Raw genomic sequence first — 4,981 nt, 5'->3', positions numbered from 1 at the left:
TTAAGAAGGCTTCCGGGAACATTTTTGGTGTAAGGTTTACAGATTACCTCAGGGCAAAAGTTTCAGGGGTTCATCCAGCCTCCGTGACTTCAGAAAGTCTGGATTCCATGAGAATTTTAACTTCTGTTCTGCGTTTCCCCCCTTTGATCAGGATTTTTCTATAGAATCTTTGATCAAAATATTTGGTAATGGTAGGGAGGCACCATCCAGTTCTTCTGGTTTCATGGCAGTGGAAGCAGTTATTCATGGAGGCAATTAGCCACACATTCCATATCCTCTTCTGACTCTCCTTCTTTCTCTGCTGCTCTAGGATAACAGAGACCAGTTTTTGTGCCTTGAATGGCAGCTTGCAAGCCTTTAAGACCATAGGCACCATGCAATGAACTAGGAGGTAGAACAGAAGCACTAAACATGTTATTAGGCCAATTAACTGGGCTGTCCATGAAACCATGACCCTCAATCTCCAAATCAAGAAAGCAAATCCCATGAGGTTTTTGGCTGTACATAAGCAGTTTCAGCAGCTACTCTTTTTTGTTTTTGTTGTTGTTATAAGTATGTCTATCACACAACTTTTGTCAACTTTTTGATAGCAATTGCAGTAATCAGCTGTGAAACCCTACCCTTAATCAATTTGATTTTTCCATCACCATTAACCTCTACCTTTCCTCCTCCCTCCCACCCCTGTTGTTGTTGTTAGGTGCCTTCGGATCGATTCCAACTCATAGTGACCCTATGTACAATAGAACGAAACACTACTCGGTCCTGCGCCATCCTCACAATCGTTGCTATGCTTGAGCCCATTGTTGCAGCCAGTGTGTCAATCCATCTCATCGAGGGTCTTCCTCTTTTTCACTGACCCTCAGCTTTACCAAGCATGAGGTCTTTCTCCAGGGACTGATCCCTCTTGGTAACATGTCCAAAGTGTATGAGACATGGTCTCGCCATCCTTGCTTCTAAGGAGCACTCTGGTTGCACTTCTTCTAAGACAGATTGTTCGTTCTTTTGGCAGTCCATGGTATACTGAATATTCTTCGCCAACACCACAATTCAAAGGTGTCAATTCTTCTTCAGTCTTCCTTATTCATTGCCCAGCTTTCACATTCATATGAGGCGTTTGAAAACACCATGGCTTGGGTCAGGTGCACCTTAGTTCTCAAGGTGATATCTTTGCTTTTTAACACTTTAAAGAGATCTCTTGCAGCCGATTTGCCCCAGTGCAATGTGTTGTTTGATTTCTTGACTGCTGCTTCCATGAGTGTAGACTGTGGATCCCGGTGAAATGAAATCTTTGACAAATTCAATCTTTTCTCCATTTGTCATGGGGTTGCTTATTGGTAGCCTTGCCTCGCCCCTGTGGATTTGCTTTCTCCAAGTTCCTGCTAAGTTGTGAGCTCCTTTGGGGCAGAAACTGGTTTAAGCTAAATTTGATTTCCCCTCAGGAACCCTCTCCAAACAGGCTTTTAGATGTTTGGTTTAATTCGGTGGCTACTGGCTTTGTCAGACTCTTATTTTGTTATCTATTTTCCCTAATTCTCCAGGTGCTTCTTTTGCATTTTTTTTAAACTGGTGTTTATAAACTTTCTTTTGGAACTTTTCCCTTTATTTGTGAATTTGGTTATCTAAAGCAGTGCTATTTTGATCTGAGCTATAATGTTACAGTTCCCTAATTTTTTCCGCACGGAGACTGATGAGAAAGTATTATGGAACTGACTCTGTAGCCTGCAGTGGTGGTCCTGGGGGAGAGGGAATTGTTAGCTGGACTGAGACTGAGTTATTTGAGTCCTCATTATTTCTTTAATAGATGGATTCCTGTCCAGGTCGGGCCACTTGAATCAGCTTAGAAGAGGGGGGTAACATTTAAAGCTGGGGTGGAGGTGAGAGTCTGGGGTCCTGGAGCCAGAAGTAATTTGAAGCTGGCTTACTTGAAATGTTAAATGTTTCTGCAAAGATTACAACTTCTCCCTGGCAACTGAGGCTGGAGGTGTATATCCTCATTCAAAGACCAAAGAGAACCCTGTACAGTAAGAGATACGGTGTGGACCTCATCAGATACACACATGAGGCAAACACTGTCATTTACAGCTCTAAGAAAATAGATGATACTGTTTGTTACCTGACCTTGCGTGACAACAAATACATCAGATACTTTCCTGGACATAACAAAAGGGTGGCAGCCTTGACCATGTCACCTGGGGATGACATTTTCATTTCTGGGTCTCTCGATAAAACCATTAGACCCTGGGACCTTTGGTCTCCTAACTGCTAGGGCCTCATGCATTTTCAGGGCAAGCCAGTTTGTTCTTTTGATCCAGAAGGGTTAATTTTTGCCGGTGTTAATTCTGGAATGGTCAAACTTTACGATCTTCATTCTTTTGATGAGGGACTGTTTGCGACGTTTAAGGTACAATACAATCAGACTTGTGAGTGGATAGGACTGACGTTCAGCAAGGATGGCAAACTCATCCTCACCCTCACCAATGGCAGCTTCATCCATCTCATTGATGCATTCAAGGGAGTGGTGATGCACGCATTTGAGGGTTATGCCAACAGCAAAACTCTCATACTGGAGGCTTCATTTACTCCAGACTCCCAGTTTATCATGATTGGTTCAGAGGATGGCAAGATCCACGTCTGGAATGGAGAGAGCGGCATCAAAGTAGCTGTGCTGGATGGAAAACACACAGGCCCCATCACATGTTTCTAGTTCAACCCCAAGTTCATGACCTTTGTCCGTGCGTGTTCCAACATGGTCTTCTGGTTGCCTACTGTTGATGACTGACCTTGATGTTGCTCAGCTGTCTGTGAGGCGCAAGCAAGAAAAAACTCAGAGGGGACAGAGACCATACTGGGATTGGATCATTTGACTGGGGTGGAGAGCATCCTTCACATGGCCTTCTCATAGATGTACTGCTGTACGTCTACTCAAGCAAAAAAATCCCCGTGCCATGCTTCTTCCCACCCCTGGTAACCACTAATAAACTTTGGTCCCTGTACATTTGCCTGTTCTTGTCTTTTCATATCAGTAAGGACGTATAATATTGGTCCTTTTGTAATAACTTATTTCATTCAACATAATGTCTTCAAGCTCCATCCATATTGTAACATGTATCAAGACTTCATTTTTTCTACTGTCTGAGTGGTTGGTACTCCATTGTATGTGCGTACCACATTTTGTTTATCCATTTATCTGTTGTTGGGCATTTAAGTTGTTTTACCTTTTGGCTATTGTGAATAGTGCCGTAATGAACATTGGTGTACAAGTCTCTACTTCCAAATTCCATGTAGGAGTGGAATTGCTGGGTCATATGGTAATTCTATTTTTATTTTTTTAGGAACTGCTACACTGTTTTCAACAATAGCTGTATGATTTTGTATTCCTATCAGCAATAGATAGGAGTTCCAATTTTTCTGCATTCTCATGGGAATTGACTTTTAGTGATAATGTACAATTAGGGCACAGGGCTAGGGGCAAGGGAGGTCAAGGTTCAATGCCAGATTGCCTGATGTACTGTGGTAGTGGTGTTGGTGAGGGCTTCAGCCATATCAGGTGCTTGGTGGTGGTCTGACTGGAGAAGTTCTTGACCTACTTCATAGATGCTAGCTAGCATCATCTTTGTCCCTTTTTCCCCAAGGCTTCCCTGGCTGTCCTGACAAGTATCTTGGAGGTTCTTCACCTTGTAGCTTGGCTAGGGTGTATGAAAAACCCTTGATAATATTGACCGTGTTACTTTTGAGCAACCTGAATATGATGTGTCTTGGTGTAGTTCCGTCATGTTTCTTGGGCCTGGTGTTTGCTGAGCATCTTGGACATGTGAGTTCACAGTTCTTATTAAGTTTTGGAAGTTCTCAGCCATTTTTCTTGTTTTGTATTTTTCATGTTCCCCCTTCTTTTTTGGCAACTCCAATTGTCTGCTTAAAGTTGTCCAACAGCTCACTGATCCTCTTTTCATTTCTTAAATTCTTTCTGCTCTCTGTATTTCATTTTAGATAGTTTCTATTGTTATGCCTTCAAGTTTACTAATCTCTGTGATGTCTAATCTGTTGTTAATCACACCCAGTGTATTTTTTTTGTTTCAGACGTTGTAGTTTTCATCTCCAGAAGTCTGATTTGAATCTTTTTTTCTTTTTTAAATCTTCCACGTCTCTAGTTAACTTTTCAAACATGCAGAATACAGTTGTAAGGTTTGTTTTAATGTCCTTCTCTGCTAATTCTAATGTCTTTGTCATTTCTGGGTTGATTTCAAGTGATTATTGTTCTCATAGGGGTTTTGTTTTCCTGCTTTTTTGCATGCTTGGTAATCTTTGATTAGATGCTGGACATTGTGATTTCACCTCTTCAGGTGCTGGATATTTTTGTATTCTTATAAATTTCCTTGAGCTTTATTCTTCGATGAAATTAAATTACTTAGAAACAGCTAGATTCTTTCAGGTCTAGCTTTTCTGACTTGTGAGGCAGATTCAGAGCGGTGCCCAGTTTAGGGCTAATTATTCTCTACAAATGAGTTCTTCCTAAGAACACTACCCAATACTGCATGAGTTATTAATTTTTCCAGTCTGGCTGGTGGGAACAGACACTATTGCAGCTAGCCAGTGAGCACCAGCTGCTGTTATTTTTAACCCTTACAAATTGTTCTTTCCTCAGGTACTTACCTTACACACACACACTGATCAGTGTTCTGATAAATACTCAAGGGGGACCAGCTGCAGCTCTATGGTGCTCTATATCTGTACAGGTCTCTCCTGTCTGGTACTCTGTCCTATAAACTCTACTTGCCTTGTTCTTTCTGGACTCTCAGCTCTGTCTCCTCAACTCAGGGAGCCTGCTGAGCTTTGCCTGTCCTTCTTTCCTGTGCTAAGCTAGGCCAATCATAGGGTTCACCTTTTTTATTTTCTTTATCTCAGGGATCGCTGCCCTTTACGTCACGATGCCCAGTGTCTTAGAAACCATTGCTTCCTGCATGCTGTCTGTTTTTTTTCCCCC

General features: G+C 42.0%; 1 pseudogene; it reads left to right on the top strand.

Annotated features, from left to right (window-relative positions):
* Positions 1–1,649: 1,649 nt before the first annotated feature.
* On the top strand, positions 1,650–3,083 carry LOC100666186 (WD repeat-containing protein 82-like; annotated as a pseudogene).
* The last annotated feature ends 1,898 nt before the right edge of the window (positions 3,084–4,981 follow it).

The sequence above is a fragment of the Loxodonta africana genome, chromosome 15 (genome assembly GCF_030014295.1).
Source record: "Loxodonta africana isolate mLoxAfr1 chromosome 15, mLoxAfr1.hap2, whole genome shotgun sequence".
NCBI lineage: Eukaryota > Metazoa > Chordata > Mammalia > Proboscidea > Elephantidae > Loxodonta > Loxodonta africana.
This window is presented reverse-complemented; position numbering and strand designations above follow the sequence as displayed.